The sequence below is a fragment of the Zalophus californianus genome, chromosome 4 (assembly GCF_009762305.2).
Source record: "Zalophus californianus isolate mZalCal1 chromosome 4, mZalCal1.pri.v2, whole genome shotgun sequence".
Classification (NCBI taxonomy): Eukaryota; Metazoa; Chordata; class Mammalia; order Carnivora; family Otariidae; genus Zalophus; species Zalophus californianus.
The window spans coordinates 11253323-11266165 of NC_045598.1; the positions used below are offsets into that span (position 1 = coordinate 11253323).

Consider the following 12843-nt stretch of genomic DNA (forward strand, 5'->3'; position numbering starts at 1 on the left):
AGGCTTTCAGCTTTCTCTCAGACACCTAATCCCATAGTGATTTCTTAAGGTCACGGTTATCCAGTCTCTTCCAAGCATTTCACTTCGTTTCTGCATAAATCACAACTCACTTTTTGAACTTCCATTCCATTGGCTACATGCTTAAATAATTTACATAATGGCAGTGTGAGCCGTTTGGGAACAAAGGAGCCGAAAGGGGGTGAGCGGACAAGTTCCACGCCAGCCTCTCAATTAAGAGAGCTTCGGCTCTCTGCTCCTCCCCGTTCGACAGACAGCTGCATCTTCTGGTACAGTGCCAGCCGCGTCCCCGAGACACGATGGTGATGGTCGGAGTGAACGAATTTGGCCGTATTGGGCGCCTGGTCACCAGGGCTGCTTTTAGCTCTGGCAAAGTGGATATTGTCACCATCAATGACCCCTTCATTGACCTCAACTACATGGTCTACATGTTCCAGTATGATTCCACCCATGACAAATTCCACGGCACAGTCAAGGCTGAGAAGGGGAAGCTTGTCATCAATGGAAAGTCCATCTCCATCTTCCAGGAGCGAGATCCCGCCAACATCAAATGGGGTGATGCTGGTGCTGAGTAGGTTGTGGAGTCCACTGGGGTCTTCACCACCATGGAGAAGGCTGGGGCTCACTTGAAGGGCAGGGCCAAGAGGGTCATCATCTCTGCTCCTTCTGCTGATGCCCCCATGTTTGTGATGGGTGTGAACCATGAGAAGTATGACAACTCCCTCAAGATTGTCAGCAATGCCTCCTGCACCACCAACTGCTTGGCTCCTCTGGCCAAGGTCATCCATGACAACCTCAGCATCGTGAAGGGATTCATGACCACCATCCATGCCATCACGGCCACCCAGGAGACCATGGACAGCCCCTCTAGGAAGCTGTGGCGTGACAGCCACGGGCTTCCCAGAACATCATCCCTGCTTCCACTGGCACTGCCAAGGCTGTGGGCAAGGTCATCCCTGAGCTGAACGGGAAGCTCACTGGCATGGCCTTCCGTGTCCCCACCCCCAACATGTCCGTTGTGGATCTGACCTGCCTCCTGGAGAAAGCTGCCAAATAAGATGACATCCTGGGGTACACTGAGGACCAGATCATCTCTTGCGACTTTAACAGTGACACCCACTCCTCCACCTTCGATGCCGGGGCTGGCATTGCTCTCAACAACCACTTTGTCAAGCTCATTTCCTGGTATGACAATGAATTTGGCTACAGCAACCAGGTGGTGGACCTTATGGTCCACATGGCCTCCAAGGAGTAAGAGTTCCCTGGACCACCAGCCCCAGTGAGAGCAAGAGGAAGAGAGAGGCCCTCGGCTGCTGGGGAGTCCCTGCCCCAACTTATCCCCCAAAACACTAAGAATCTCTCGACCTCCACTGTTTCCATCCCAGAGCCCCTGAAGAAGGGGAGGGGTTTGGGGAGCCCTACCTTGTCATGTACCATCAATAAAGTATACTGTACCCAACCAAAAAAAAAAAAAAAAGAGAGAGAGAGAGAGAGAGAGAGAAGCTTCAGTCACAGAGTGAGCACTGATATTTCACAACGTAGGACTTGGCTCTGTGTGTGTGCCAGCGCTCCACCTTTTCTCAGGCTCCTGCAGTAATTTTTCTCTGGGAAGTTGGAAGAGGAGCCATCTACCTGCCCCTCCACCCCCATAGCAGAGATCACCTTTGTGCAGAGAACCCACCGGTGCTGCCTGCGAAAATATTGCCCCACCCCCTGGACCAGTTGGCACGGCTCATACAAATGAATCCTTGCCTTGGAAACCAATTAGTCTTGGAAGAGTCTTTCCATGCCCTGCTTCTGCTGCCCTGGGAGATTTTTTTTTTTTACTGGGCTGGGTGGGCAGGTCAAGCAGGGTTGGGACAAGGATGAGACAAGCGAGACACCCACGTTGGCGCAAAATTTAAGGGGGTACCACACAACTCAGTAGCCAGGATGAATTCTATATTAACGTATTTTTTAATCAAACTTAATGTAAAAATAACCCATGAACAATATACCAAAATTTTAAACAAAGCCAGGATTCATATAATTCAGCTCAGCAATTCCTGAGAGGCCTCTTTATTCTCCACTCACCCAAGATTGTGGCCCTAGGTTACAGTCCGCCAGGCACTCGAAAATAAGTGCCAGGTGCTTTAGAACTAAAGTAAGATGTATAGTTTCCAAACTACGTTTCTAGAGCCAGACGATCTGGGCTCAAATCCCTCCTCCACCCCATACCAGCTGCGTGACCAGGAGCAACTCAATTTAACTTTCTCAGTGGTGAATATTAAAATTATCTAACAGCCTTTATGGCACGGACCATATCACGCAAATTTTTGTGGGCTGCCTTAGTTTACTCATCTGTAAAATGGGAACAATAATAGTGCCTCATGGGATTGTTGCGATGATGATGTGAGCTGATCCACATCCTGAGCTCAGAATAGTGTCTGGTATATGGTAAGTGCTCAAATGATCAGAAGTTTTGATTACCCATCATCCTGAAAGCCCTGCACAGTGGGTATTAGGATCTCCATTCTCCAGATAAGGTAATGAGGGCTCAGAAAGGTTATATAAATGCCCCAAAATCACCCAGTCAGCCTGAGGGAAAGTGGGGTTTACATTTGGTTCAATCCTTGCTCTTTTGGCCACACTTTGTTGCCGACAAATAATATATTTTCCAATGAGCTGAGAGGCCTGCCCTGGGGCTGCCAGAGTGCCTGCAGCTCCGCTCAGCGGTGGGAGGGCTGCACCTGCACAGGGTCTCCGACGACCAACAGCTGGGCCCTGACAGCTGCCCGCCGCATCACGTGACCGCTATCCCCGACACCGCCTCTCGCCCCGACACCGCCTCTCGCCCCGACAGCCAGCACGCATCTCTGCAAGTTGGAACCTGGCCAGGGCACTGAGCGGACTGTGGGGCGGAGGAGACCCGTGTCCTGTCCTCTTGGGGGCACTAGATGTGGTCTCTGGATCTGGAACTGGGTTCCCATGGGCGATTTGAATGACTTCAAGCCTCAATGTCATCACTGGCCAAAAAAAAAAAAAAAGCAGACAATTGAATGTGGATTAAATGAGATGATGTGTTAAAGGGCCTGGCACTTAGTAAGGGCTCAATAAAAGGGAGCAGTCACCGTTACAAAGACCCGCAAGGGTGGGGGGATGGGTGCCTGGGTAGCTCAATCGGTTAAGCGTCTGACTCTTGATTTCGGCTCAGGTGGTGATCTCAGGGTTGTGAGATCGAGCCCCGCATCAGGCTCCACACTCAGCCCAGAGTCTGCTTGTCCCTCTCCCTCTGCCCGCTTGTACTCTCTCTCTCTCCCAATCTCTAAAATAAACCAATAAAATCTTAAAAGAAAGAAAGAAAGAATGAAATGAAATGAAATGAAAAGACCCACACGGGAAAGAAGAGGCTCTGTGATGTTCATTGTTCGCCTGTTGTCCCCCCCCCCCATGACTTCTGCTTCTCTACATCAGTGCGACCCCCCCCCCACCAGAGTTGCCCTTTCTCCCCACCTAATTTATGAGCTCTGCCAGGTGGTGGGGATAGAAGCCAGGAGTCAGGAGTCCTGACTCCTAGTTCGGGATTCTCACTAACTAGCTGTGAGACTCTGGGTCAGTTACTCCTCTCTGAGCCTCAGTTTCCCCCCTAAAAATGAGAGGTGGGAGATTCAATTAGAAAATGCCCCTGAGGGCAAATGACTCCTATTTTCTTTATGTCCAATTCATTTCCCCATAATAATAGAGAGTTTATATTATTGTAACTTTTATTTCCTATTATAGCATATGGTTAGTATGATGTGGTTATAATTATTATGTAGTTAGAGTTATTATGTTATAATGAACTGATTGTCCCTGGGGAAGAAAAGTTCCCAGGCTTACCTGGGCCCATCCCAACATTGTCCAAAGCCAGGCCTCTGGAGTGTCCCTGACCATGAGGGGCCAGAGAGAGTGAAGGATCACCCTCTGGCTCAGCCCCCTTTCTCCCAGCTCTTCCAGGCCCACCCCTGGCGCTGGGCAGGCACGGCCTTGCCACTGATGAGCCCAGCTTGCTGGCATCAAGATCCCCAAGTTTGCCGTATTCAGAAGACTACAACCAGCTCTGCAAAGGGGACCTTCCCTTTCCGTTTGAGTGCACTTGCCCGGTAGGTTGGCAGGAGCACAGATGTGGAGGAGAGGCGGTGGCGGGGGTGGGGGGGGGAGCTTCTTGAAGGAGAGAGTGAGTGCAACCCCTTGCCCTCCTTTGTTTCTTCTGTAGGGAGGGAGAAGGAGCTCTGACCCCTTGGAGGCTGAGCCAGCCTCACAGATGCCTAGCGTGGGCGTGGGGGCGGGAACCAGGAGAGAGAGGCAAAGACCATCAGAGCCCCCTGAGCCTCCTGCCAGCTAAGCCTGCAGGTCCCCTGCTCGCCCCAGGCACTCACTGACCCTGTATCTATTCCATACCAAGACCTGGGGACACAGGATGGGTCTGCAATTAATTAATTAAGTGTGGCCATGAGGCAGTGAGGGGTTAGGGGCTGAGCTCCTGGAGCCTGGTGTCTTAGATGCAGATAATGACTGTGTGGCCCCACGTGACTTCCTCGCCACTCCGTGCCCCAGTTTTCTCTTCCATAAAACGAGGGCGACAGCAGGGGTGTTGTGAGGCTGGGTGGAGTAGTGCACGTATAAAGCACGTGGGAAGGGGCCTAGGGAGTCACAGAACCCCGCCCCCGGGAGCAGGCGCTGGTGCAGTATGGGTGTGTCGGCACTGGGGAGTGCGTCTGAGCCATCAAGACGGTGGGGAATGGCCCCAGGGAGTGGGGGAAAGGAGGGAGGGGGAGAAGGGGAAAGGTCCACTGCCCAAGAGAGAATTTGGGCGGAATCAACCACTCACTCCTGCCCTTTCCCACTGCCATGGTACAAGCCCCATCAAGACACACGGTTCACCACATTAGAGATGCAGCCAGGACTCTGCAAGGACTGGGCTGTGCCTGACTCACCCCTGAATCTCTAGCCCCCAACCCGGGGAGGGGCACAAAATAGGGCCAGGGGATATTTGCTGGACCATCAGGCTTCCTCCGTGATCACTAATCCTGAGATCCAGATGGCATTAAACAAAATGCAGAGCCATAGGTTTATTCTCGCCTTCATTCCGCAAATACCTGTTGAGCACCTACTATGTGCCAGGCCCTGTTCTAGGCATCGGGGAAACAGCAGTGAGTGAGACACACAGTGAGTGAGACCCCCAGCCCTGTGAGTTTAGGGCCACCCCTAAACCTGAGCAGCTTGTTGCAGCTCAGGGGGAAGCCCCTTCTACTCCCACGCCCCTGTGACCCTCGCACCTGTGCCCAGCCAACTGGCTCTTCCACTGGGATAGACGGTAATGTTGAGGGATTGGCAACCCTCCAGAAACCCTGCACTCCGGGATGCCTTTCCAAGTGAGTTCTCTGTCAATCATACAAACTAACACTGAGCGCTTCCCCTGTGCCAGGCGCTGTGCTAGTAAACCAGCTTACTTACTCCTCAAGCACACTTAGGCAGAGGTACTATTATCCCCATTTCACACTCGACGAAACCATGACCTAGAGAAGTTACAGAACTTGCCCGAAGTTACGGATGTATAAAGGAGCCTTAAGTGAGGTGTGATGTACCTAGCAGAGAGACTGATCTCAGTGGGCCTTCAATACCTTTTATCATCATGGACATAGAGTGATCTTCCCTTTTCCCTTCTTCCCCACATCCTCTTCCCAGAACCCAGAGGTGCCTGTGACCCCTGATCTCCCTGTCCAGAGAGCAGGTCTGCAGTTCCAGAAGGGCCTTCAGCCATCCCTTCAAATCTGCATGATTCATCGCCACACACACAGCCTCTTCTGCAGCCCAAGAGGCTGCTCCTGAATGGCTGCCCGGAGAGCTCACTCTGCCCAATCTCCCGGAAGATGTCTCATCGCAGACCCACAGAGAGCTGGAGGACACCCCCGTGGCCGTAACCCTCAGCGTCCCTTCATCGAGTCAGCCTGTTGCGATCCAGCGCTCGTGATGGCTCCCAGAGGGTACAGAGGTCCCCGAGGCACGAGCCGGCCCCTGCCCTCAAGGGGACTAGTCAAGTAGGTGAGACACACACAGACAAGACATTGGAACACTATGAGATGACACAGCGTGTGTCGGGGAAGGCCTTGAGAGATGGGGAGGAGGTGGGGGGCAGACAGTGGACTGGGGGCTCTTCAGGTCAGGAGACTGCCAAGACAAGGGACTGGTCACAGAAGGGGACAGTGGTCCTGGGGCAGCGAGCAGGGCAGTCCAGTGGGAATAGAGGTTATATGAAGTGACAGTGTGGGAGGGATGGCTGAGAACGTGTGTTAGAACTGAGAAGCCCCTCGGCGGCTCAGTCGGTAAAGTGTCTGCCTTTGGCTCAGGTCATTATCCCAGGATTGAGCCCCGTGTTGGGCTCCCTTCTCAGGGGGGAGCCTGCTTCTCCCTCTCCCTCTGCTGCTCCCCCTGCTTATGCACTCTCTCTCTCTCTCAAATAAATGAATAAAATCTTAAAAAACAAAAAAAGAAAGAACTGAGAAGCCCATCAGCACTAAGGACTGTCACTATCTATCCATCCATGTTGCTCTCCTGATTACCTATTGCTGGGTAACGAATCACCCCAAAACTTAATGACTTAAAACTGAGTAGGCTCACGTGCGCGGTTCTCACTCCGGGTCTCGGGTGAGGTTGCAGACACACGGTGGTGGCTGGGCTGCATCATCTGGAAGGTTTCCTCCCTCACCGACGGGGGCCAGGAGGAGGGTCCGCTGGGACTGTTGTCCAGACCCCCACTTCTGAGCAGTCCCATGAAAAGGCGTGGAGGAATCCAGGGCTCCAAGCTCCACCAGGGACAAAATGCAGTCCTGGGGTTTGATCCAATCACTTGTAGCCCCAACAGAAGGAAGATCCGCAATCAGCCTGGCCGAGGAGGGGGTTCGATGGTGCCAGCTGGGCTAGATCAGAAATAAAACTGGGGCAGGAACAGTCGACTCTTTGTGTTCTGCCTCTTTACCGACCCAGGAACGACACTGCCCAGCTCAAATTGGCCAACCCTGACCAGCAAGAGCCAGCTGGGCTGTTTTCTACCCAACAACTAACCTACCTCACAGACTGGGGAAGGCTGCAGAGTTAAGTGGGCCCCGGGAGTCCAAGGCTCAGGAGGGGAAGGAAGCCAGGTCACCCCTGTCTAGTCAGGGGCTCTCTTGACATTCACCATCCGGGGGCATCTGGAAGAAGTGGGGACTGCCTGGGAGAGGCAGAAGAGCACAGACGGATAAGTCAAACTGCCTGGGTTCGAACCCCAGCTCGTCCGCTTCCTAGCTGTGGAACTGTGGGCGCATTACTTAGCCTCCGTCCACACTGCAGATTCCTCATCTGTGAAATGGGGATTATAAAAGCAGCTGCATCACACGTAAGAGAATTGAAGGAGACAATCCACGGGAAGCACTTAAACCAGTGCCTGGCACCTAGTAGTTGCCGTGTGTTTGCTGTTGTTGTCACCACTAAGACGAAGTGAGGGTTATAAGGACCACGTGACGTCAGGCAAAGAAGTCCCTTTGTATGGCCCAAGGTCAGAATCTGAAACAGCATTCACTCTATGACCTCCACAAAGGTCCCCGGAGCCCTCATCAGATGCACCACTCCCAACCTGAAAACGTACCTATCTCACGAGCCACCGGATCTCACTGAGTGTGAGTCTCCTTTTGACATAAACCCCAACAGTCAAGGGCGCCTGGGTGGCTCAGTCAGTTAAGCACCTGACTCTTGACTTCGGCTCAGGTCATGATCTCAGGGTTGTGAGACTGAGCCCCACGTCGAGCTCTGCACCGAGCGTGGAGCCTGCTTAAGATTCTCTCTCTCCCTCTGCCTCTGTTCCTCCCCCCACCTCTCTGAACAAAACAAAACAAAACAAAACAGCCTCCAACCATCACAAATCCCATGAGGGTAGGCCACCAAGAAGGAACAGAGGACCTGCCCCCTTCTCTTGCAAGATCATCAGGGGTTTGGAAGACTCTTTTCAAGACTCATACAGATGATTGTCTTTTCATAATGATACAAACCTGTAAGTGACATATTTTTCCAGAAGTATATCCACACACATACATGCGAATAAATTAATATCACCCTCTTGACTAGCTTATCTGCAAAAACAAAGACACATGGAAACTCAGCAGAAGTGAGAAGCTGGGCAGGTGTCGCGGGCTTATCAAGATATAAGCATGGCAGGCACACTTGCTCATTTATGCAGAAAATACTTCCTCAGAGACAGCAAGAGCCAGGGAAGGGTCCAGATGCTCGGCTTCTAGTCCCAGCTGTTGGCCACTAGCTATGTAACCCTGGGCAAGCCACCCTAGAGCCTCAGTTTCCCCATCTGTAAAATGGAACGACAGTGGGTAAAGACTAAAAGAGATGCGAAAATGCTTTTTATACGGTAAACCATTATACATGTTAATTATTCATTAGAGTGGTCTTCGGCAAGTCGCATGACTTCTCTAGGCTTCAATGCCCTATCTGTCAAAGAGGAATAAATATTTGCTATGAGGATTAGCATATTATAAGAAGCCTACTAAAGTTCAAGTAGAGAATTACGATACTGCTAATCCTGGTCATTTGAAGCAGTGGTACTCATAATGGAGGTGATGGTGACAGTGTGATTGGGGCCACTGGGAAAGCTTACTTTCACCTCATTAGAATATCTTTCCTAACCTGGGGCTCCTTCACTTACTGTCTGACCAGCCTCAGGCAAGTCACAACCTCTGAGGGCTTCAGTTTTTCCTCCTCGGTGACACAGGGATGCTCACAATACTTACCTCCTAGGTTCTCGTGACAGTTAAATGAGATAAAGCATATGAAGTGCCAAGCTCCATTCCAGGCACAAAGCGATAACCAGTGTTAGCTCTTGGTCATGATGGCGTCATCTTGAGCTGTGACCACACGGGCAGGCCTCAGGGAACAATCTGCCCAATCTCCCGGAAGATGTCTCATCGCAGACCCACAGAGAGCTGGAGGACACCCCGTGGCCGTAACCCTCAGCGTCCCTTCATCGAGTCAGCCTGTTGCGATCCAGCGCTCGTGATGGCTCCCAGAGGGTAGAGTGACAACCCAAGGTAAAACAGTATATAAATTCACTGCAAACGTGGGAAACACGGGGCTCTCGCGGGCAGCCCCCTCCCCTCCCATGGCCCCACACAAGCTCCCAGGTTCCTTCTGACAGAACTGTGGCATTCCTCAGGGGGACCGGGGCAGGCCACCCAATTGCCAGGGGACTACTGGCCAGGGGGAAGTGTGTAGCGTGGTCAGCTTCAGGGCCTCCCTCAGCTACGACTACCACAAGCCCCCTGTCTTCACGTGGATCTCCAGCTACATGGAACGGATCCATTCAGTGAGAGCCGGACAAGCCCAGAGCCTCCTGGGCCCTGTCCTGCTCACCTGGCCCCACAAGAGCAGTGCCCTTTTAGGGTCTGAGAACCCCCTCCTTCCACCTGAGAGCTAGGCAGGAGCTAGGAACCAACCTTAGCTGGGTCCCCCTCCGCGGGCCCCCGCAATCTCTGTGAGTGAAAGGTGCCTAGAGGGTGGCCTTGTCCAGAGAGCTTGAAAACAAAGGATACTCCTCAGGTATTAAGAGTGGGTTTCTTAGGACTAATAGGGTATTTTATCATATTTTTGTTTTTTTCTATATGTAGGCCCTACCATCCAATGCTAGAAACACATTTATCTGCAAAGCCCAAAACCTGATCATTTGAGACCTCTGCAGCATTAATGATTGGAAATGAGTCCCTCTAAAGGGTCCCCCAACTACTCTGCAGTTTGCCCTGGGCTGAGAGGTTTCCCAGCATGCAGGATTTTCGGTTTTAGATCGGGAGAGACCAGGCAGACGGGACTGAGCTGGTCCCACTGTTATTATGAATGTGTCCCCAGAGTGGTCTCCTGTGAGCCCAAAACCAGTATCTCACCAGCTCCATTCCTGTTTTTGTAAACAATGGACACATATTTGTTTGTAAATAAAACCATAAAAATTAATTATTTAAAAAACAACAACCCGCAAAACCTGGCACCAACCTGCCATGGATACAATCAGCAATAGATGGAAGCAGCCAGAACAGGGAGGCATCACAAGACAGGCAGGCCTGGGAGGGGTGCCTGGGGGCGCCCGGGGGAGGGGCGGGAGCAGGCCTGGGGCCTGGCGATGGCTGCTGGGAGGAAACAGGATGACTCCATGCTGTTTGTGACAGCCCACCGCCCCCCCCCCCCCGAAGTGAGGGAAAGCTAGCACGTGATTTCATTCTTTTAAGTTTATTTTGCAGAGAACTGTTCAACTGAATCAAACCAACACTCCTTTTAAATTCCAGTATGGGGGCGCCTGGGGGGCTCAGTCGTTAAGCATCTGCCTTCGGCTCAGGTCATGGTCCCAGGGTCCTGGGATGGAGCCCTGCATCGGGCTCCCTGCTCAGCAGGGAGCCTGCTTCTCCCTCTCCCACTCCCCCCTGCTTGTGTTCCCTCTCTCGCTGTGTCTGTCAAATAAATAAAATCTTAAAAAAAAATAAAAATAAAAATAAATTTTAACAAATACAAAATACAAAATTAAATTCCAGTATGAAATCACGGCACGAGCATGCGGTCACAGGAGGGAAACTACACCGTCCAACAGGCACCGCCAAATGAGCAGGTGGCTGTCTCCGAGTCTCGTCGCCGCGCCGGCTCCGTGTTCATTTGTCTGTCTGGGGGCAACTCTGCCGGGGGGGCAGTGTGGCGGGGGAGCTGTGATTCTGCTGGGGTAAAGGAAGATCTGAGTGCAGGACTGGAGGCTCCCACCAGCATTTCAAAGGAGCCCATCCAACCCACTGGCTGGCTGGAAGGTTAGCTTAGGGCCATTTCCCCAGCCAAACCCTGGGGCCCTTCCCAGCCCCAGGTGCCGCAGGTGCAGCACCGAGCAGCTGGTCCCGGCAGCACCTTGGGGACCCAAAGCAGGGGCCGGGGGGGGGGGCAATTGTCCTTTTTTGTCCCAGCATTAGCTGTTCCAAGCCACAGACAGGCACCACAGAGCAGGCCACAGCTGAAAGCATGGCCAGATGCTGGAGGGGATCAACGGGGAAGGCAAGCCTGGTGCGGCAGCTGGGCAGAGGCCCCTGCTCACGGGACGGCAGCCAGGACAGGTACACGTGCCCAGTAACGGGCTCCGGGACTGGCACATCCGAGCAGGCAGCTGTTGTCCGGAAGAGGCTGTCCCAGCAGCTGCAGAGGGGCTGCTGAAACCTCGCAGTTCTCCCAGCCTGGGATGTGCTGTGTGCAGCCGGGGACACCTGCCCGCACAAACCCAGACCCGGGGGTGGGGGGGGGCGGGCAGAGGGCAAGGTCAGGCAGCTGCCAACAAAACATACGAGCAGGGAGGTGACGGGGGACAGGTGGCCAAGGGCATTCATCCTTTCAACACATGTTCGCAGAACGACAGCAACACATGCATCTTCAGCATCCACCAGCTGAATGTTTATTTTTATTTGAGAAGGTAATACATTGTCTTTGTCAGAATATTAGAAGAATATAGGAGTGTACCCAGTAAAGAAAGGAAAGTCTCCCTCATTTTACAGCTCCAATCCCACCTTTCAGAGATAATCACCGTTAACAGCAGGGTGGATGGACTTCCGGACTTTATGTACATGCCTATATCAAGTATCTATGTTCATTAATATAGAATATCTTCTAACCAAAAATAGCATTTCACTCTTCATACTGTCCTGCAACTGGGTCTTTTTACCTAACACTGTATCACATTTTACGTTATCAGTCCATCCATCAGGTCATCCCTTTGGACAGCTCAGTAATATTTCGTATTACAACCCTAACGAGTGACGGTCTCATCGGTTCCCCTATCGCCCTCCCTCCCATTGCTGCAGGGAACCCCTGGACACACTCCTGCACAGGAGCCGAGTACCTGCACTGTGGAGCTCCAGCAGCATCACTGAATGACAGAGTTGGCCAGTAAAAGTTTCAACAGATACTGCTAAAAGGCCTCTAAAAGCAACACAGAACAGTGCCCTGCAAATAGCACCGCTGGTTTAACCCTTTCGGGGCTCTCGATCGCTTTGAGAAACAAATGAAATCTAAAAACCATCCACACATTCGGCACCTGATTCTTAGGAGTTCGTAGGCCCGCTGCCCTGAAGTCCAAACAGAACCTCAGGCTAAGTACCCCCAGCAGGTCTGTGAAGAGCTGTGATAACATCTCGTTCTCCTGAACATCACTAGGGCCCCCCAAGCGAGGGCCACCTGATTCACATGAGCAGCGAGCGCAGAGCCTGGAGGGAGTAAGCCAGGAAACTGCCAAGCGCCGTTCTGCTCTGCTGGGTAGAGCAGAACTGATTATTTTCTTTTATGTGTCCTGCAGGTGACTGCAAATAACCAACCATCAGAAGTCCCGGGGACGAGTTCAGACTTGGAAAGGTCACAGGAGGAAAATAATAATGAGGTGACAACCACATGAATCCCATCTTGGTAAGTCTTAGCAAATAAGCCTCACGTCCACGGCCCTGAAAGCTACAAATTGGCCAGGGTCAGGAGAGCTTACCAGACCTCAGGGATGGGGCCTTATCTGTGTTTCCCTGGACCCGTGACTTCACTGCCCTGAGGACACAGCTCCCAGCCCAGTCACCTTCTTGAGATGGGGTCGGGTTCAAATAAAGTAAGAGATGGGGAAATGTTTTTAAAAAAGCAAAAATCTGGGGCGCCTGGGTGGCGCAGTCGGTTGAGCATCTGACTCCTGGTTTCGGCTCAGGTTGTGATCTCAGGGTCGTGGGATCGAGCCTGGAATTGGGCTCCGAGCTCAGTGCGGAGTCTGTTGGGGAC

At 52.3% G+C, this 12843-nt stretch overlaps 1 pseudogene; it reads left to right on the top strand.

Annotated features, from left to right (window-relative positions):
* Positions 1-317: 317 nt before the first annotated feature.
* On the top strand, positions 318-1273 carry LOC113927847 (annotated as a pseudogene).
* The last annotated feature ends 11570 nt before the right edge of the window (positions 1274-12843 follow it).